The following is a 22,794-nucleotide window of genomic DNA, read 5'->3' as shown; positions in this document are numbered from 1 at the left end:
TAACCACAAAACACTGCAAAAGGTGATGTTTAACACAGGCAGAAGACTCTCCTGATTGTCATGTAGCCCAGACAAAGTGAGAAAAGGTGTCCACACATACATGTACGTAAGTTAGTCTCCCAAAAGAGGGAACATGTGTGACATCCATTTGCCAAAGAGAATTGGGTTCCAATCCTCGAGGATTAACTCCTCCTGTAGAAGATGAAGAATGCACCATTTGGCAAGTTGGGCATCGTTGACTGAAAGACACAATATTGATAAAATGCCAATCTCCCTCAAATCAACATAATCTCTATCCAAATCCCAGCCTGTTATTTTGTGCAAATTGACAGTTTTATTCTAAAATGTACATAGAAATGCAAGGACTTTATGTAGTCAAGAAAATATTACAGAAGAAAAACTAAACAGGAAAACTTATACTACCAAATTTCAAAGCTTTTATAAGGCTAAAAATAATTAAGATGGTGAGAAAATAATACAACAAAAGGTAAACAAATGAAACAGAGAGTTCAGAAATATACTCAAAAATACTTAGCTGGTTTTGATAAAACACTATTGCAATTCAATGTATAAAGGATGTCTTTTTGATAAGTGGTTCTGGGTCAATTGGATATCCATATAAAAATAAATTAACCTAAATCCATATATAATATCATGTATAAAAATCTTATATTTAAGGTTATATTTAAGGACAATCAAAACCTGAATGTGAAATGTAAAACAAGACTTTCACAGGAAAATATAGAACATTATTGTCATGATGGGTGCCTCTTTCTTAAACAGTATATAAATAGCACTTATCATAAAAGATTGACATATTAAACTTTTATTATATCTATCTGACAAAATAATAATATTAATATATGTAATGCCTATAAACCGGGCATTATACTTGCTGGAAGGAAAATTGTACTTTCTGGAAAGCACTTATCTGGCTTTAGAAGATATTTTATTAAGCAGATCATATTTACTCTCAGAAATATTGCACTGAGAAAATCAAACTTGATCAAACAGCCCAAGAAAATGGTGATATCCAGTAAAATTAATAAACCCAGCACAAGCAGTGTCTATACTCTGAAATAAAAATTTTCTACCACAAAAGAAGTTATTCCTGAATTATAGAACATTTCCTCCAGCATTTTGGGACGTTTTTGATGAGTATGGAAAATAAATACAACACAAAGAAAAAATGGTCAAAAGGCTTCAAAAGGAACTTCACAAATATATCCAAATGATCAATAAGCATTTGGAAATAAGTTCAATATCATTTGTTATCTAATTTTTAGTCATTAACACAAATTAATACCAAATTTAGTATCACTATTCATTATAGTTCTAAAATTAAAATAATTGAGTATACCAAGTGTAGTAAGATTTTGAACAATTAGATCTCTCAAATGATTCTAGTGGGTGTTTAAAAAATGAGTACATTCACTTGGAAAACTGGCATTTTTATAGCAAACATATATGGTATGGTTTAAATACTCCTTCCAAAACTCATGTTGAAATGTAATTGCTATTGTGACAGCATTAAGAGTTGGACCTTCAAGAGGTGATAATTGTGTTATAAGGGCTCTGCCCACATGAATACATTAAGGCCATTATTGTGGGATTGGGTTAATTACTGCTGGAGTCAGTTGCTGATAAAAAGATGAAGTTCAGCTCTCATTCCTTCTGTCACAAGCATGCTTCCTTGCCATGTGATGCTTTTCAACATATAGGACACAGCAAGAAAGATTTCACCAGATGCAGCCCCTTGATCTTGGACATCTCATCCTACAGAACTCTGAGGGAAATACATTTCTTTTCTTCATACATTACCCAGTCTACAGTATTATGTTATAGCAGCAGAAAACAAACTAAAACAATATGCCTATCAAAAGATCCAGAAATTACATTCTAAATATGCACTGAATAAGAAAACAAGTGCTTAGTTATATACACTACACAATCAAAAGTATTCAACAGTCAAAATTCCATGTTTGAGCTCAGGTAATCTGAAACTAGATATTCAGTAACCTATACTCTACCAAATATTAAGAGAAGACAAGAGGAGAAGCAAACAAGAAAGAAAAATAGTAGTGAACTGATAAAATAAATTAGTTATAATTTGTTATGACTAAAGTTCATTAGACATATCCTTAATACATATATGTAGGATTAGTGCAAACTGAAGCTGATTCCATTTGCCCATTGATCTTATTCCAAAGCTGTGTGTGGTAGTTCAGATTTTTGGTATTTTCTTTTCCCTGGGGTAAAAAGTTTTAGAATAAAATGTTTTAGAATACAAATGTTTTACCTCTGGTAAAATATAGCATATTGAATGTTAATGTGCTTGCTGGAAGGTATTTATCTAGCTTTAGAAGATATTTAATTGAGCAGATCATATTTGCTCTCAGAAATGTTACATTGAGAAAATCTAACAGCCCAAGAAAATTATAATATCCAGTAAAATTAAGAAACCCAGCACAAGCAGTGTCTATACTCTGAAATAAAAATTTTCTACCACAAAGAAGTTATTCCTTAATTTCATGGCATTTTCTCCAGCATTTTGGGATGTTTTTAATGGGTACTTGCATAGTGTTCATCTTCCCATTCATTTTGTGGTATTTGAGGTGATCTATTAATAACAAATGAAATATGTTATGATTCCAAAAATCTCAGCATTTCTTGGATTTCCAACTAACCCTTGGTGTATTATTTATTTAGCTGCACTGTCAATTAAATTAATGATCTCCAAGTAGACTAGAAGTCATAAAGTAAGTGAAATGAAGATATCAGGTAATTTGTCCATGGCCACCCACAGAGTTCATTTTCAAAGCCAGCATTAGTTAAGAAACTTTCCTTATTCTCTGTCCGATGTTCATTGACCACAACACCAAGCCTCATAACCCAAAATGATGAAATTAAGTATTGCAAAGTAAAATAACATTTTTTATTTCCTCTAACCCTTTCCTTGACCCTCTAGAATTTCTTATATTAACATTATTCCTATTTTATTTCTCTCTCTCTCTCTCTCCCTCTCTCTCTCTCTGTGTGTGTGTAGATAAAAGACTCTTAAAAACAAAGTTAAATAATAAACTATGTCTTTTGCCCAAATTTTGCACTATAAATAAGGCAAGGGGAAGTAGGAGGGTGGGAAGAGCACTACAACATGCACTAAACGTTATACACTTGGGTTGGGCTTCTGGTTCACACCCATGTCCTCCATGCATGGTGGGAGGTCAGTTTGGTTAGAAGAGTAGTTATTTTTAAGACATGGAAAGCCATATATTAAGTGGTTATGTAGCAGTTAGGAAAAGCATTGGGAAAATTTTCCCAGAATGTTAAGAAAAAAAAGAGTAAAAGCAAAATAAAACAATAGAATCTGCAAGATGCCTCTTAAAATTATAGTGTTCTCATATAACAAGTGGAAGGTTATATATTATAGCAAAAACTGAGAGAAATTAAAGATCCAAATGTAAACACTTGCTTGCTAAAAAGAAAATTAATCTAGAAAATGGGATTTAAAAATATATGTGAAAGACATCTGTGATCCCTTACCTCCCACACCACCAGCCTTTCTTAATATGCTGAAGAATAGTCAGGAAAAAGATGCATTTTTGAGACACATAGACTACGAATCTGAAGGGAGAAAGAAAATCCAGAATGTGTCCCTCAAGTTTTGTTTTGTTTCGAATGAATTGTGTGGTCTACTGGTGGGAGGGGGAATTTGACAGAAAGAAGGTGAAGATGATCTCATTTTTAATGAGGGTAGAATCAAGGTACTCATAGAATACTCAGGAAGTGATGTACAGCAAGTAGGTATATTTTAGGGTCTGGAGCTCAGGACAGAGACCTGAGTTGTAGATAAAAATGTATAAGATATTTGTTTATAGGTAGTATCTAATAACACAGAGCACAATGAGTTTGCCTGGCTAGGAGGTCAAGTGGGAATAAAAATGGATTAAAGACACAGAGCCCTGGGACAACAGCCTTTAAAGGAAAGCAATGAAAGAACAGACTATAGTTCTCTAGAAAGAAGAACCCAGAGAACAAAGAGATAAAACCAAGTAATGTGCCACATAAACATAAGGAGGATTGCTTAAAGAAGGAGAAAAGAATAAATTTTTTTGTAGCAGGACCGGGACTCAAATGTATGCAGGACTCTCTGAGGAGTCTGGTAGGGAGGTATATGGGAAGGCTTATCCAAGACTTTGGCTAAAGAAGTCTTTCTTCACAAATGCACCCTATCAAGAGAGGCAGCTACAGAAGCCAAAGTTTTCTTCATTAGGAACTCTAAAACAGGAGAACCCAACTGTTTCTTTTTCGTGTCTAGATAAGAGAGTGGGAAAGAGCCAAGAAGATTCTCCTACTCCTTCACACATCACAGCATAGCTGTGGGGCATCATTTTTAGCAGTTCTAGTGTTCTAGGATATTTGGGACTATCACCTTCCTACAGATATCAAGGGCCTAAGAAGGACACCAATAGCAGTGAGTAGTAGGTAGGGAAGTCAAATCTCTTCAAAATACAAATAAAGAAACATAACTGTAGCCAGTTTAAACAAATATGGGCTTTGTCACTGACAAAACTGGGATGGACAGAAAAGGATTCAGGGCCAAATACTGCGTCCAAAGCACATTTTTTACTCTCCCTACAATTCTAGTTTCAGCTTTCTCTATATGTTGGCTTCAATTTGTTTATCTGCAAATGGCTTTCTTTATACTTACACCCAGAGAGAGAGAGAGAGAGAGAGAGAGAGAGAGAGAGAGAGAGAGAGAGACTTCTATTTGGAGGGAGTGGTGACAGATGACTGTTGGCAGACCTAGACTTTTTTTCCAGCTTAGTGGCCTGGAGGAAAAATGAGGCCTTTTTGCTTCATTATTTAAAAATCTCAAAGAAAACACCAGTTCACTCAGATTGCCCACTTCTTAGACCAATCACTGTGATTGTCTGATTGGGTAAACTTAACTCCCTAAGTCAATGAAGTCAGGGAGAAGCTATTCCACCAAAGAAATAGCTTTGGTGTAATCAGAATAAGGGAGAAGAAATCCTGTATAAAATGTATAGAAATGAAATAGAGATTACTGTCATAAATTTGACCAATTGGTGTCCACAGTCTGGTGAAGCCAGAGGAAGTTGGATCTCAAGAGTTAAGTACTACCTGGGTCAAGTTAGGCAAGAATAAGAATTGAAAAGAGCTGGTAGAATTCAGAAATTAATGATCACTGTTCATCTGCAGATGAAGCAGTTTCAAGTCATGGCAGAAGCAAAAAGACGGAGGGCAATAAGAAGAGGAGTAAACCGGTTGAGGAAGTGAAAACAACACTAGACAGGACATGTTCTGAAATCTAGAAGCTTAGCTGTGAAAGAAAAGAATGCAAAAAGAATGTTCAAGATAACAAGACAATTTGCTGGAATTTGGGGGAATTTTAAAAAGCTATCACTTAAAAGTTAAACTTCTTGCCATCTTACTATCACAGTTATTTTCTTCACATAATTCAAACTTTTACTCTTTGGGCTACAGAGCTCATTAGACTTTGCTCAAATCCTACATGCACAAAATTGAGTAAATCATTTGAGCTCTTTGAGTCTGTTCCTTTATTTGTAAAGTAGAATAGTGCTTATCACAGAGTGTGTGAGAATTAAATGAGATTAATACATTATTTGCTGACAGAGATCTCTTAAAAATGCTTGGTTCAACAATCTATTATAAATTTTCTCAGGTGAATGTGATTGTCATCAGTTCAGAGGCTAAAATTAGAGCATTAAAAAACCCTGTTAAAATTTAATTTGTTCAAGCTCTTTTTACATTTGTTCTCATGCCAACCTCTGTTGGCTATAATGATTTACAGTTCTGTCATATTATTAATGTTAATAGTTACCATTGATCTAGTTTTTGATTCTATCAGTGATACTATTAGGAAGTAAGCAAACTATATATTAACATTGTTAATGTTAATAGGCAACTGGTGTTTCTTCAATAATATGTTGGAGACAGAGTATGTTAGCAAAATTAAGGTTAATGTAAGAAATATGATCCAAACTATTAATGGTAGACTTGAATTTTCTCTGAATTCCAATATGGTGTTATCCTCATGTTTTGAATGTGGTAATATTAATTTCTTTAGCTTTTATTTCTCTAATAAACTTAGATTTGTTTGTTTTTTAATGAAGTATATTTCCTTTACTCATTTACTATATATGGAGAATTAAGTTAGAACAGTCACCCATTTAAACTGGTAAGACTCAGTTCACATTCTTTAATCCATCTAGTGGACACTTCCACAGTTCTTCTCTTTATGATCACACAGTTGGATATATAAGGACAGCTACAATCAACCTCTCAGATCATCTGTCTTTATAAATGGGAAACGATTATCTAATTGTGATATGTCTCCTTCAAAAAGGTTCATATGCAATGATATTCTCTCATACATAGATATTGCAAGTGTTCCAATGAGTTAGCAAACAGATGGGAAGCCTTACAATCTCAAATCAGAATTACAAGGTCTTTCGGAATAGAAATAGGGTTCTAACAAAAGCCATTTTGTAATACTCAACACATAATGTGACTTCTCTACTAAAAGGACAAACTGTATTTTCATTGCAGGTTTAACTTTATGAAATCAAACACACAGTAATAAAGTATTATCTCTAGATGAGCCACACTAAAGATCTTGAATAAAAGCACTGATTTTCTCATGATTTTCAGTTCAAAGTGAAATTTTAGAAAATTGATCACTAATGCTTTTTCAGTAGAAAGCTAGAGGGCATATTGATCTTTGTCATGTTTAAATTCTTCCAAATTAATATTTTAAGAAAAAGTAAAACTAGGAAAATGATCACAAAACGTAATCTTTGAGCTTTGACTGACCACAACACACAAAACAATGAAACAAACACAAAACTATCTTCTAGCTAATAGTCAACTGTCCCTACTGAGTGACCTGAACATAATTCCACTAGGTAGGAAGAGTGGAGGCTATGAGGGGAAAAAGTTAATTACCTGATTTTTTTTTATTCTATAGGAAAACTAGAAAAATGTACTGGCAGTCAGGTAGAAAGGGTGGAGAAATTAGAGCCAGGGATTTGAGTTCTACTACTACTACTAGCAGTAGCATTAATTCACTATAAGTGGCATTCAATAGCTCTGATGAGATAGAGACAGTTTTCCCAACTGAAATATTATGGAGTTAGTGGCAACTCAATAATTTTGAAGGTCTTTTTTAGGGCTGGCATTCCATGTATAAAGATGTCAAACTTATCAAGAGTGGTGTAAACTGAAGAATGCATAAGCAACCTCAGATATTATAAACACATATATAATAACAGTATTTTTCAGTGTTTTCAAAGACCCTATGTCAATGTTTACATATATTATTATAAAGTTTTAAACTATTTGCAGAGTAGTTTTCATCATCCACATTTACAAATGAGGAAATGTAAACATAAGAAAGGTTAAGTGACTTACCAGAGATGACTGGTAAGTAGCAAAACCAGGCTTTAAACTTGAGACTCCTAGATGCAAAGCCATTGTTCTTTTCAACAAACCAAATATTTTACCCAGGTTATGGTTTGTTTATAAGACTTAACTAAAAATGAATATTATTGCCTTCATATTTTGAGAAAATGAAAATGAACTGAAATTCATAAATTCATATAACCTTTCATTTTTATAATTTTTTATTATTTAAAAAATTTTTAAATTGCATCTATGGGGCACAAGAGATGTTTTGATAAAGGCATGCAATGTGAAATCATGAAGAATGGGGTATTCATCCCCTCAAACACTTATAATTTGAGTTACAAACAATCCACTATCCACACTGTTCACAATAGCTAAGATTTGGAAGCAACTTTTTGTTCCCTGATATAAAATCACCTGGTAATAATTGTAACTAATATAAAGGTGACTGTCTACATAATTGGTTATTTTTGGGGTGACACTCAAGTTTTGAATTTTCAAAAAAAAGTTATTAAAATTTAAATTAGAAATAAAAATAAGAAATTTTAAAGATCTTTAAATTCAGAACATTTAACTTTTTTTTCCAGAAAGAGAAGTTTAAAAGAGCTAACTGGTGGCTGTTTCAAAGTATTTACCTTCCACATGCACATGTAATGTGATTATGAGCCTTGTGAGACATACACGCTGGTGTAATACAACCTTTCTTTTCATAGCAGGCACCTAAAATCTGCTTTCATATGTAGCAAAGTAAAATTTATGGAACTGGATGATACAGTGTCGTTATTTCAAACTACTTTATTTTATTGGCAAAAACTAATAAAATCTTCAATGGATTCCACATTTACTTTTAGAAATCTTGATGTTCCACCCTGGGATAGAGATCACAGGTGAATTGAGAGTAAAACCAGTGAATAAGAGGAAATAGATCTGGTGTGCTGAAGGGTAATGATATTGTTTGCATATGATTTACATTATAAAGTATTTGCTTCAAAGGGTGATAAAATATTCTGGTCAATTTAAGAATGATAGTGGCTTACAGCAGAAGTAGAACCTCAGAGAGATAATTGTCATAGTAGATAAAAGATGAAAACTTTCCATTGGCCCTAATAATTCTTTTGGGAACTACCTGTTATTAAAATATTCTAAACCTCTTTGCCCTTGGTCACATATAAGCAAACCTCCATGTCCTCAGGAATATGAAAGAACCTCAGGTCACAATGTGGGTGCCCAGTAATTGGTTCAAGCCCTCTCTAAATTTCTGACCCTTTAAACCCACAAGGTTTACATGGGGAAAATTATTATTATTCTGAATCCTTAGCAAGAAATGTAAACACAAAACAAAAAAACAAGAGCTTTATTGTTTAGGATAGAACTTCCAGTACCATGTTGAATAAAAGTGATGAAAATGGGCATTCTTGCCTTGTTCCCAATCTTTATAGGAAAAGCTATCAGTTTTTCACCATTGAGTATAATGTCAGATGTGGGCTTTTCATATATGGTCTTTATAAGTGGAGGTAATTTTCTTCCATTTCTCATTTATTGAGAGGTTTTCCTTCTTATCATGAATGGGTGTTGAATTTTTCCAAATGTTTTCTGCATATACTGAGCTAATGAGTAGTTCTGGGGTTCAATTAATGTGGTATATCATATTAACTGATTTTCCTATGTTGAAGAATCTTTGCTGCCCTCAGATAAATCTTCTTTAATTATGGTGCCTAATGATTTTAATGTGCAGTTGGATTTAGTTTGCTAATATTTTGTTGAGTATTTTGCATCTATGTTAGTCAGGTATATTGACCTATAGTTTTCTTTTAGTATCTTTATCTGGCTTTGGTATCAGGATAATGCTAGCCTCATAAAATAAGTTTGAAAGTATTCTCTATCCTTCAATATTTTTAGAAGAATTTGAGAAGGATTGGTGTTTATTCTTCCTTAAACGTTTGGTAGATTTACCAGTGAAACCACCTGGTCGTGAATTGATTTTTAAAAATATGGTACATACATATGCAGGAATATTATTCAGCCTTAAAGTGAAGAAAATCCCATAATATGCAAAAACATGAATGAACCTAGAGGACATGATTCTAAGCTAGTCACAGAAGGACCCATACTGTGTGATTCCACTTATATGCGAAATAAAATAGACTCATAGAGTCTATTGAGAGTAGAATTAGGGGAGAGAGTAGAATGGCGGTGTTGCTGGGGGCTGGAAAGAGGGGTAAACAGGGAGATACTATGCAGTGGGTATGAAGTTTCACTTAGGTAAGATGAATAAATTTTTGAGATCCATTGTACAACATCATGCCTATAGTTAACAATACTGTTTTATATTTTTAAAAATACGTTGAAAGGGTAGATCTCATGTTAAATGTTCTTACCACAATAAAAATAATCAATTAATTGATTTTTTAAATTAAAAAGTAACCAAAGTAGCACAAAAATAAATGTCAAGAATGGTCTCCTACTTAAAAATCATACATTTTTAATATTATATTTAGTTTAAAGCCAAGAGCCAACAGTATATATATCAATGATAATTCTAGAATCTGGAACAAGTCAAAGATACTCATGATCAACACAAATATTTAACATTGCTTTGGAAATGTTAATATAATTAGACAAGAAAAAGAAATAAACGCTATAAATATTGGCAGAAAAAAAGTCAAGTAGTTTCACAGCTAATGACCAAGTTCTCTTCAATCAAGAATGTCTACAGTTAATTGAGAAGGGCACAAACGCCATGTAATAAAGCATCTACTAATTGCTTCCATCTCTAGTAGCACATGGTGGCTTGCCCAAGAGTCAGTCCCTAATAAAACTACCTTTAACTAATGAAACACTGCAGAATGCAATGTTGCTTACCAGTTTTGCTGAGGTATGGTTGCTTGAGTTTTCATTTGCTCAGAGTAAATGTTCTTCTGAATGGTATCAAATGTTCAAGGGGAATTGGCAAGATCCCATACTCACCTTCATAAGATATTCTCTTTTCTTTAAAAAAAAATCTGGGCAAATAATGTGTCATAACTAGTCCAAGATAATTCTATAAACTGAGGCCTGAGCTAGGGGTAGTGAACAATAACCACAGTTATTGTAGCAACAGAGCAATTAGGATACTGAGCCTTGGACCTGAGACACCCCTGGATTAGGCCAGTCTTTAATATGGACAGTAAATTTTCAATAGTGTCCATGGAAAGGACTGAAATAAAGTGCAAATTCTAAACCAGTATGGAGGAAAAAGGGAATAGACATAATAAAAATAAAATGCAATTGATTCAGAATAAAAGGAAAGAAATAAACAACAATACTGTAGCAGAGAGAGAGCAACATAGAAATAAACAACAAAGGCCGGGTGCGGTGGCTCAAGCTTGTAATCCCAGCACTTTGGGAGGCCGAGATGGGCGGATCGCGAGGTCAGCAGATCAAGACCATCCTGGCTAACACGGTGAAACCCCGTCTCTACTAAAAGATACAAAAAAAACTAGTCGGGCGAGATGGCGGGCGCCTGTAGTCCCAGTTACTCGGGAGGCTGAGGCAGGAGAATGGCATAAACCCGGAAGGCAGAGCTTGCAGTGAGCTGAGATCCGGCCACTGCACTCCAACCTGGGTGACAGAGCGAGACTCCGTCTCAAAAAAAAAAAAAGAAGGAAAAGAAAAAAGAAAGAAACAACAAATAGAAGATACATCCAAATATGTAAATAGCCACAAAAATTATAAATTGACTACATTTGAAAAGAAGAATTATTAGTTAAGGTGAAAAAATCCATTTATATGCTTTCATATGATACATTAAACATAAGGACATAAAATATTTGAAAGTAAATAAGTAGGGAAACATATAACAGGAAAATACTAACAAAAAGAAAGCCAAACTGGCTACATTGCTGATCTAAGTAAATACTAAGGAAAAAATATTAGAAAAATATATGCTCACTATATAATGTTTAAAGGTCAGCTCCTCAGAAAATATAATAACTCCAAACTAGAGTGCACCAGTGAAAATAGCTTGAAATAAATTACTAATACTGAAATAGTAAAAGACATTAAGGAGACATTAGAAAATCTACCTTTATAGTATTAGGTTTCAAAACACATCTCCTGATTATTGATAGATGACATAGATTTTAGAAATTAGTAAGCATATAAAAAATGAAAACACGTAAGTACCAAGCTTGATTCAACAACACATATAATATTATATGGTGTACCAAGCTTGATTCAACACCATATATATATTATATGGTATTTAGTATAAGTACCAAGCTTGATTCAACACCATATATATATACTACATGGTATTGAAATTCTATACCAAATGATCAGAATATATAAAATTCTATAAATGATTAGAATATACACACACATAACATTTATAAAAATTTACCACATACTATTTTGTAAAACATTTCCCAATAAATTTCAAAGAAGCTTCAAGTTCTGTTGCCACAATCTAACTAAATAAAAAATTAATGAGAAAAAGAAAAAAATTAAGTCCATATAGTAATTATAAAGATATATATGTGTATATATATCTCTCTCTCTCTATATATATATATAATATTCTACTCTCATTGTACCCCCAGTAGAATGACTAAAATGATAAAAGACTGACCATAAATACATATGTGTGTGTGTGTGTATGTGTGTGTGTGTGTGTGTGTGTGTATGTGTATGTAGAGAGAGAGAGAGAGAGATATTCGCTCTGTCATCCAGACTGGAGTGCAGTAGTGTGACCTTGGCTCACTGCAACCTCCGCCTCCCAGGCTCAATCAATTCTCTTGCTTCAGCCTCCCAAGTAGCTGGAATTAAAAGTATGTGCCACTACCACCCAGCTAGTTTTTTATTTTTAGTAGAGACGGGTTTCACCATGTTGGCCAGGCTGGTCTTGAACTCCTGACCACAGATAATCCACTTGCCTCAGCCTCCCAAAGTGCCGAGATTACAGGAATGAGCCACTGTGCCTGGCCTATAAAGATATTTCTAAATAGCACGGGTTTAAGAGGAAAAAAAGCTAAGATAAAAATACTTAGAATTCTATAATTTAAAAGTCATATATCATATTCACTATGGAAGAAAGTTTGCCAATTTTTTATAGAACTAAACATAGTTTTACTATGCAATCCAGCAATCTCATTCAAAAACTTACATCCACCAAAACAAAAAGGCCTACATGTGAACATTTATAGTTGTTTTATTTATAATTCCCAAAAGCTGGAAACAACCAAGATGTCCTTCAGTAGGTGAATGAATATGCAAGTTTGGCATAACCATACAATGAAATACTATTTAACAATAAGAATAAATGAACTATCAAGCTATGAAAAGGCACAGAGAAATCTCAAATGCATAATGCTTAAGTGAAAGAAGCCAATCTGAAAAGGAAGAATATTACAGTATTTCAATTACATGTCTAATAATGTTGAGCATCTTTCTTGTCTTTATTTGCCACTAGCATATTCTATTAGGTAAAAATTCTACTCAAATCTTTTGTTAATTTTTTTAAAGTTAAGGATATAGAAATTAAAATCATGAAGAGATAACATTGTGCCCCTAGTAGAATGACTAATATGATAAAATACTGACTTTACCAAGTGTTGGCAAGGATGTGGAGGAACTGTAACTCTCATATGCTGAACAACGGTAAAGTGGTAAAACATTTGGCAAACAGCCTGTCAGTTTCTTATTGATTTAAATGTGTATAGATTTAAATTTATATGGTAAATATAGTCTACTCATTCTACTCCTATGTGTTTATCAAAGAAAAAAGGAAATCTATGTCTATACAAAGTGCTCATAGTAGTTTTATTTCTAATAGGCCCAAACTGGAAACAATCCAGATGCCCCTCAGCATAGGAATAGATAAGCAAATTTTGGCATTTCTATACAATGGAAAGCTACTTGTTAATTTAAAGGAATGAACTATTGATACATGCACTAGCATGGGTAAATCACAATTCATTATGCAGAGTAAAAGAAGCCAGACAAAGAAAGAGTACATACTATATGATTCCATTCATATAAACCTGTGGAAAATGTAATTTCATCTACAGTGACAGAAAGCAAATCAGTAGTAACAGTTATGGTTGGGCCAGAGCAGAGAAAATTCCAAACAGGCACAAGAAAATTTAGGGTGGTGAGGAAAACTTACATTTCTTGATTATGTATTATGGCTTTCATGGGTGTATACATATGTCAAAACTTATCAAATTTTATACAATAATTATGTGCAATTTCTTGTAAGCCAATTGTAACATACTAAAGAGCTTTAAAAATATACCAGGGAAAAAGGAAAGTTAAATAATATTGGCAAAGGTTATAATTATTGACGCTTTATGATAAGTCCACAGGTTTCATCATATTATCTCCCTTTGGGTACATTTGAAAAAATTTTACTATTAATAGTTACTTTAAAATGAGCTTTTGTTGAAAAATATAAAGAAATTGAAAACACAAATGTAGCAAAGAGATTTATAGCCCAATAACTGACATCAGATTCATGTGCAAAATATATTTATATTCCAATTTACACAGATAAAAAAATTTATAAACTTGAACACACCCATGTGATGAGCACTCCCAGATCAAGCAACAGAACATTACCAAACTGTCATAGGTCCCCCTCTTGCTTCCTCCCAATTATTGCGCCCTTTCCCCATGCAGTAGTTTTGCCCATTGTACAATATATAAATAACATGGGATGTACCTTTTCACATATCCGGTTTTCTCTACCAACTTTATATTTCTGAGATTCGTCATATTTTTGTAATTAGTTCTAGACTGTTTATTCTGATTACCGTGTTTTCAATGGTAAGAATATATATTTATCCATTCCAGTGTTGATGAACATTTTGATTGTTTTCAATTTTTGGACATTTAAAATAGTGCTGCTATGTACATTTTGGTACACATATTTTGATGACATGTATTCAGGATACATAGTGTATTAGTTTATTTTCACACTGCTATAAAATTACTACCTGAGACTGTATTTTATAAAGGAAAGTCTCATAATTCTGCATGGCTGGGGAGGCCTCAAGAAACTTACAATCATGGCAAAAGACAAAGGGGAAACAGTCACCTTCTTCACATGGTGGCAGGAGAGAGAGAGAGTGCGCACAGGGAATCTGTCACTTTTAAACCATCAGATCTCATGAGAACTACCTCACTATCATAAGAATACCATGGGGGAAATGGCCCCCACAATTTAATCACCTCCCACAAGGTGCCTGCTTCCCCTTTGTCTTCAGCCATGATTGTAAGTTTCTTGAGGCCTCCACAGCCATGGAGAACTATGAGACTTTCCTTTATAAAAACAGTCTCAGGTAGTAATTTTATAGTAATCAACACATGGGATTACAATTCAAGATAAGATTTGGGTGGGGAAACAGAGCCAAATCATATCATTCAGTCCCTGGCCCCTTCCAAATCTCATGTCCTTTTCACATTTCAAAACTAATCATACCTTCCCAACAGTCCCCCAAACTCTTAACTCATTCCAGCATTAACCCAAAAATCCAAGTACAAAGTTTTATCTGAGACAAGGCAAGTCTCTTCCACCCATGAGCCTGTAAAATCAAAAGCAAGTGGGCACTTCCAAGATATAATGATGGTACAGGCATTGGGTAAATGTTCTCATTACAAATGGGAGAAATCAGCCAAAACAAAGGGGCCACAGGCCCTATGCAAGTCCAAACTTCAGTGAGGCCATCATTAAATCTTAAAGCTCCAAAATAATCTCCTTTTACTCCATGTCTCACACCTAGGACACAGTGATGCAAGAGGTGGGCTCCCAAGGCCTTCGGCAGCTCTGCCCCTCTGGCTGTACAAGGCACAGCCCCTGTGGCTGTTTTTATGGGCTAGTGTTGAGTGTCTGCAGCTTTTCCACATGCACAGGGCAAGTTGTCAGTGTATCGACCATTCTGGGGTCTGGAGGACAGTGGCTCTCTTCTCACAGCTCCACTAGGCAGTGTCCCAGTGGCAACTCTGTGTGAGGACTCCAAACTCACATTTCCCCTCTGCATTGCCTAGTAGAGGTTTTCCATGAGGGCTCCACCCCTGCAGCAGATTTCTTCCTGGACATCTAGGCATTTCCATACGTCTTGTGAAATCTAGGCCGAGGTTCCCAAACCTCAACTCTTATCTTCTGCACACCAACAGGCCCAAAACCACATGGAAGCTGCCAAGGTTTGGGGCTTGCAGTGTCTGAACCAATGGCCTGAGATGTATGTTTGCCCCTTTTAGCTACAGCTGGAGCTGTAGTGGCTGGGATGAAGGGCATCAAGTTCCAAGGCTGCGCAGAGGAGCCGGCACCTGGGCCCTGTCCATGAAACTATTTTTCCCTCCTAGGCCTCCAGGCCTGTGATGGGAGGAGTTGCTTTGAAGATCTCTGGAATGCCCTGGAGACATTTCCTGCATTGCCTTGACAATTAACATTTGATTCCTTATTTTACCAATTTTTGCAGCCAGCTTGAGTTTCTCCCCAGAAAATAGGTTTTTCCTTTCTACCTCATGGTCAGACTGCAAATTTTCTAAACTTTTATGCTCTGCTTTCTTTTGAAATATAAGTTCCAATTTCAAACCAACTCTTTGTGAATGCATATGACTGAGCACTTTCCAAATCAGTGAGGTCACCTCTTGAATGCTTTGCTTCTTAGACTTTTCTTCCAACAAATACTCTAAATTACCTCTCTCAAGTTCAAAGTTACACAGATCTCTAGGGTAGGGGCAAAATGCTGCCATTGTCTTTGCTAAAGTGTAGCAAGAATGCTCTGGTTCCCAAGAAGTTTCTCATCTCCATCTGAGACCACCTTAGCCTGGACTTCATTGTCCATATCACTGTCAGCATTTTGGTCAAAGCCATTCAACAGGTCTCCAGGAAGTTCCAAACTTTCCACATCTTTCTGTCTTCTTCTGATCCCTCCTAACTGTTCCAACCTCTTGCTATTACCCAGTTCCAAAGTTGTTTCCACATTTTCAGGCTACCTTTGTAGTAGAAGTCCACTCGGTTAGTAACAATACTCTGTATTAGTCTGTTTTCATACTGCTATAAAGATACTACTTGAGACTGGATAATTTATAAACAAAAGAGGTTTAACTGACTCATAGATCTGCATGTCTGGGGAGGTCTCAGGAAATCTACAATCATGGCAGAAGATGGATGGGAAACAGGCACCTTCTTCATAAGGTAGCAGGAGAGAGAGGGAGCCTGCATGCAGTATAAACTGCCACTTTTAAACTTCCAGATCTCGTGAGAACCCCCTCACTGTCACAAGAGCAGCATGGGTGAAATGGCCCAGATGATCCAGTCATCTCCCACCAGGTCCCTCCCTTGTCATATGGGGATTAAAATTTGAGATGAAATTTGGATGGGGACACAGAGCCAAACGATATATCATAAAGCCATAGATATAGAAATGCTTGGCTGATTGCAGTGGTTCACACCTGTAATCCAGCACTTTGGGGGGCCAAGGTGGGTGGCTCACATGATTTCAGTACTTTGAGACTAGACTGGTGAAACCTCGTCTCTACTAAAAATACAAAAATTAGCCAGGCTTGGTGGTGTGTGCCTGTGGTCCCAGCTACTCAGGAGGCTGAGGGAGGAGAATCACTTGAACCCAGGAGGTGGAGGTTGCAGTGAGCCAAGATCGCACCACTGCACTCCAGTCTAGGTGACAGAGTGAGACTCCACCTCAAGAAATAAAAAAGGATATGCTCCATATTTCAGCAACAATTTATACCATATTCCATCTTGACGTTATAGTTATTCCAATGTAAGTCTTACAATATCTCACTGTATTTTTAAAATAAGAATTTTTAGAACAATTTTAAATTTACAGAAAAATTGCAAATAGTATAGAGAGTTACCAGGCATTCTGCATCCAGTTTCCCCTATTATTAATATCTTTACATTAGTTTGGTACATTTATTATATTATATAAACTAATAATGATATATTATCACTAATTAAAACCCATAGTTTATTCAGATTTCTTTAGTTTTTCTCTAATGTTACTTTTCTGTTTCAGGATTCTATTTAAAATAATGCATATTTAGTGGCCACATTTCTTTCTCTTTTTTCTTTTTCTTTTTTTTTTTTTTTTTTTTTTTTTGAGATGGAGTTTAGCTCTGGTTGCTCAGGCTGGAGTGCAATGGCACTATTTCAGCTCATTGCAACCTCTGCCTCCCAGGTTCAAGTGATTCTCCTGCCTCAGCTTCCCAAGTAGCTGGGATTACAGGCATGCACCACCATGCCCAGGTAATTTTGTATTTTTGGTAGAGATGGGGTTTCTCCACGTTGTTCAGGCTGGTCTCAAACTCCCAACTTCAGGTGATCTGCCCACCCCCCCCTCAGCCTCCCAAAGTGTAATCCCCCAAAGGGATTACAGGCATGAGCCACAGTGCCAGGCCCAAGTTACCACATTTCTTACTAGTTGCCCTATCTCTTTAGACTCCACTTGGCTGTGACAGTTTCTTCTTTTTGAGTGTCCTTGATTTTGATGACCTGGACATTTTGACATTTTAGTACTGGTTGTGTATTTTGTACAATGTTTCATAATTGGAATTTGTCACATGTTTTTCTTATAATTATATTGCAGTTTGGGGGAGGAAAATCACACAGGTAAAGGACAATTTTCATTACATTGTATCAAGGGTGTGTATTATCAACATACTTACTATTGGTGTCGATTTTGATCAACAGTTGAGCTAATATTTGTCAGATTTCCCCACTATAAAATTACATTTTTGCCCCTTTTTATACTATACTTTTTGGAAGAAAGTCGCTGTGTGCAACCCACCTTACCAAGTTATGCCACTTGAAGATGGAGTATCTGCATAAATTATTTACATTTTTTCTGTCTGGGAGATTTGTCTCATCTCCCACATATATTTATTTATTCAATGATTTTTATCAATATAGACTCATGAATATTTAATTTACATTTACATTATAATCCAATGTACTTTGTCTCGCTGATCAAATTGTTCCAGCTTTGGCCACTGGAAACTTTTTCAGTAGGCTCTTGTTTCCCTTTGACATATTCCCATCTTTCTGGGTTTTGTGGTATTTATTTGTTTGTTTTTAAGTTTTTTTTAGCATTTTCTTCTTCCTAGTTTTCCCAGCACCATTATTGAATAAGAGATACCTTCCCCATTGCTTTGTTAGCTTTGTTGAAGATCAGATTGTTGGAAGTGTGCAGCCTTGATTTGGGGCTCTCTATTCTGTTCCATTGGTCTATGTATCTGGTTTCGTACCAGTACTATGCTGTTTTGGTTACTCTAGCCCTGTAGTATAGTTTGAAGTCTGGTAACTTAATACCTTCATCTTTGTTCTTTTTGTGTAGGATTGCCTTAGCTATTTGGGTTCATTTATGGTTTCAAATGAATTTTAAAATAGTTTTTTTCTAGCCTGTGGAAAATGTCATTAGTAGTTTGATAGGAATAGCACTGAATCTGTACATTGCTTTGGGAATTATGGCCATTTTAATTATATTAATTCTTTTAATTCATGAGCATGAAATATTTTTTCACTTGTGTCATCTCTGATTTCTTTGAGCAGTGTTTTGTAATTCTCATTGTAGAGATCTTTCACCTGTCTGGTTAGCTGTATTCCTAGGTATTTTATTCTTTTTGTGTAATTGTGAACAGGATTGAGTTCCTGATTTGGCTCTTGGTTTGTCTCGTTTGTCTATAGAAATGCTAGTGATTTTTGTACATTGATTTTGCATCCTGAAACTTTACTGAACTTGTTTATCAGCTGAAGGAAATTTTGGGCCAAGACTATGGTGTTTAACTGGACCCCTTCCCTATATTACATACAAAAATCAACTCAATATGGATAAAAGACTTAAATGTAAAACCCAAAGGAATATATGGATGCGCACACACACACATGCACACACCTATAAATACATCTATATGAAAATGTCTGTATCTATATTAAATTAAACATGAGTTCATACCAATGGCTCCATCTTTATACCATTACCACATGGATAATTCTTATCTCCTGCCCTGCTTATACATAAATCTCGATTCCAAAAATGAGAAATCTGGTCTCCACTATTCACCATAGATTTACTTAATTGTTCAATTCTAGTACACATACAGAGGGTGGGTCTACCTCTCCCAGAGAACTGACTCAAATGTTAATCTCTTTTAATCACAGACACACCCAGAAACATTACTTTGCATCCTTCAATCCAATCAAGTTTACACTCAATATTAACCATCATAGTGCCCTTTATCAGATAAAATTCATTTCTATTCTTTGAGAGTTTTCATCAGGCATAAATATGACATTTCACATCACAACTGCTTTTTCAGCACCTATTGAGATGTTCAGGTGGTTTTCTTTTTATAATTTTTAATATAGAGAGTTGTACTGATTGTTTTTAAATGTTAAACCAACCCTACATTTCTAGGGTAAATCCCACTTTATCGTGATATATTATCCTTTTACCATATCACTGGATTTGATTTTGCTAAAATTTTGTTTGCAATTTGATAACAATAACATATATGTTGATAGAATTATCAGTATGTAGTTTGTTTTTCTTACAAGAAAGATATTATAATATCTGTCTAGTTTTGATATAATGGTAATTTTGGCTTCATAGAATAGGCCAGAATTCTGTTAAAAAGTATCTCTATTTAAAACTTTTTGAAAGCGTTTATGAAAAATTGGCACTTAAATATTCTGTGACATTCACCAGTGAAGCCATCTGGACCCAAAGGTTTTTATGGAAAGTTTTTAACTACAGTATCAAGTTGTGTAATAGGTATAAGGCTATTCTTCTTTTCTGTTTCTTCTTGAGTGACTTTTTGGTATTTGTGTCTTTCACAGGCATCCATTTGAAGTTGTCTAATTTATTGGCATAAAATTGCTCAAGTATTTATCCTATTAAGATCTGTAAATCACAGTAATATAATCTCTCTCTTTCCTGATAATAGTAATTTATGTTTTCTCCTTTTTTTCCTGATCAGTTTGACTTTATCAATTTTATTTACCTCCTCAAGGAATCAGCTTTTGGTTTTATTGATTTTCTCTATTGTCTTTATGCTTTCTATTTCATTGATTTGTTCTCTGATGTTATTTTCTTCGTTTTGCTTAATTTGGGTTTAATTATTACATTTTCATTTCCTTAAGATGGGAATGAACAATCTATAGTCTTTTAAACGAAATGGCTTATCTCATCCTTATTTCCTCAACTGTGATTCCAAAAGTCAGACTTATTTCATCAATAAGAAGACACATTTTTCATAATTTATAGAAAGCCTCCCTGCCTCTAGGTATATCCTAGGGTCTCGAAACCACTCTACAAACATCCAGGACTTTGCTCTTCTTGTGGGTGCACTCCCATGTAGAATAATGTCAGTGAAGAAAAGGATTCAAAGATCATGCAATTTAACATGAGAGAGGAATGTGCCTGTATAATGTCATGCAGTAAATTAGGAACAGAGCCACAGTTAAAATTCATGATTCCAGACTTTATACCTAATCTTCTTTTCACTATATTATGCTATTTTCTAAACTTGTCCCATTAAGCTGTCATAGCATGAACTAAATGTAATATCCTACTCCAAAATGACATGTTTTAGATAAATCAATATTCTAATTTGCAAAATAATACAAATTTATCAAATTTTAAAAATTGTATTTTATGCCTTCAATTCATAGGCTGTCTATTTAAATACACATCAGCCAGTTAATCCAGCAGTTGATTTTATAAGCACTTGTCCTTTCAAGTCTGCCACATAGCTGAGCTCATTACATCAGTCACAGGCAAAGACACCAATGCCTGTATATATTACAAAAGAAGGGTAATTATTGTTGTTTTCTTTAAAATACATAATTTTGAGTGTAGTAGAGTATTTTGTATATTAGTCTCAGTCTGGGACACAGTCTTATTTTATGTGTGGTAGTGCTCAAAGGAATTTACTATCTATGTAAGTTAAAGGAATGGAAAACGCAAGAGAGTAAGAGAACTTGCGTGCGCGCGCGCGCGTGTGTGTGTGTGTGTGTGTGTGTGTGTGTGTGAGATGGGGGGAGAGAGAAGAGAAGAGGTGAAGGAAATGAGGGAACAAGAGATAAAAGTTATCATTTTCTCCTCAGCTTTCTACTTGAACTAAAAAAAAAAAAAAAAAAAAAAAAAAGCTGAACAATGTTTTTAAATTTTCTAAACAATCTAAACCAAATCACTAAAATATATATTAAGAAAAGCTAATAATTATTGGGTTGTATGTCTATCAGTTTAAAGTTCGTTATAAGTTACATAAGTAAAGTGGCATGACAGGAACACTAGAAAGCTGTCCTTCCTTGTGAGATGATGGATATGTTAATTTGCTAGACTGTAACTATTTTACTGTGTACAAATACATCAAAGCATCATGTTGTGCACCTTAAATACATATGATAAAAAATAAAGATAAAAGAAAGATGACCTTCCTGCTCAAAATCATTTCCCCAACTGATATCTCAATATTTATGAACAATCCACTCTATCTATGTTTTCAATATTCCAACTTTCCTTTTAAATGAAAAATTTTTGTAGGAGAATAGCATACTAAGTTTCTAATATTTTTGTGAGAAGTAATTTACTGATCAATTTACTCACCTTACAATGTTGTTAGAAATTAACCTACTTCTAGACAATGATTCCTAAAGAGTATAATTCAGGATTGTTATCACTAGAAACCTTAGAGATTATCTAGTTGGACCTTCTAATTTTATAATTGAGAAAATCTATATATTAAGAGACTATTTTAATGTCACATATTGAACACTTTTTATTGCATTATAATTCTCTATTATTACTTACAACATACATCAAAGCTGTATCATCATTCTCTGTTTGGGAAGAAGCCTTACATAATGGAAAATGTGCCAAAAGACATAATATGGTAAAGTGACTAGAATACAGACACTGGAAGGCATTATGTATATTTATTTCTCACATCAAAATTTTTAGCTAAACATTACTATTCTCATTTTAAAGATGAGAAGACTAATCCTCAGAAAATTGCACATGGTCACAACTGGTGTTAGATTCAAGATTCAAACCCATTTCTGTCTGACTCCAAAGTCAGCGCTCTTTTTTTGAAATAGCTTAGTATTTGGGACACACTTAGCATTCAGTAAGACTCCAAGGCTAGCACTTTTTCTTTGAAATAACTTAGTATTTGGGACATGTATTAGTCCATTTGCATGCTGCTAATAAGGACATCCCTGAGAATGAGCAATTTACAAAAGAAAGAGGTTTATTGGACTTACAGTTCCACATGTCTGGGGAGGTCAGACAAGAGAGCTTGTGCAGGGAAACTCCCATTTTTAAAACAATCGGATCTCAT

At 34.6% G+C, this 22,794-nt stretch overlaps 1 protein-coding gene across 1 annotated transcript in view; it reads right to left on the bottom strand.

The window, feature by feature from the left end:
* Window positions 1-234: 234 nt before the first annotated feature.
* CENPW (centromere protein W) overlaps window positions 235-22,794 on the bottom strand; it is a 145,159-nt gene continuing 122,599 nt past the window's right edge. Inside the window, exon 4 of the transcript XR_012095039.1 lies at window positions 235-2,620. The gene's annotated coding sequence lies outside the window, so the exon portion shown is untranslated. The remainder of the gene's footprint in view (window positions 2,621-22,794) is intronic.

The sequence above is a fragment of the Chlorocebus sabaeus genome, chromosome 13, assembly GCF_047675955.1.
Source record: "Chlorocebus sabaeus isolate Y175 chromosome 13, mChlSab1.0.hap1, whole genome shotgun sequence".
Classification (NCBI taxonomy): Eukaryota; Metazoa; Chordata; class Mammalia; order Primates; family Cercopithecidae; genus Chlorocebus; species Chlorocebus sabaeus.
Note: the sequence above shows the minus strand (reverse complement) of the source record. Positions and strands in the feature narration are given on the sequence as shown.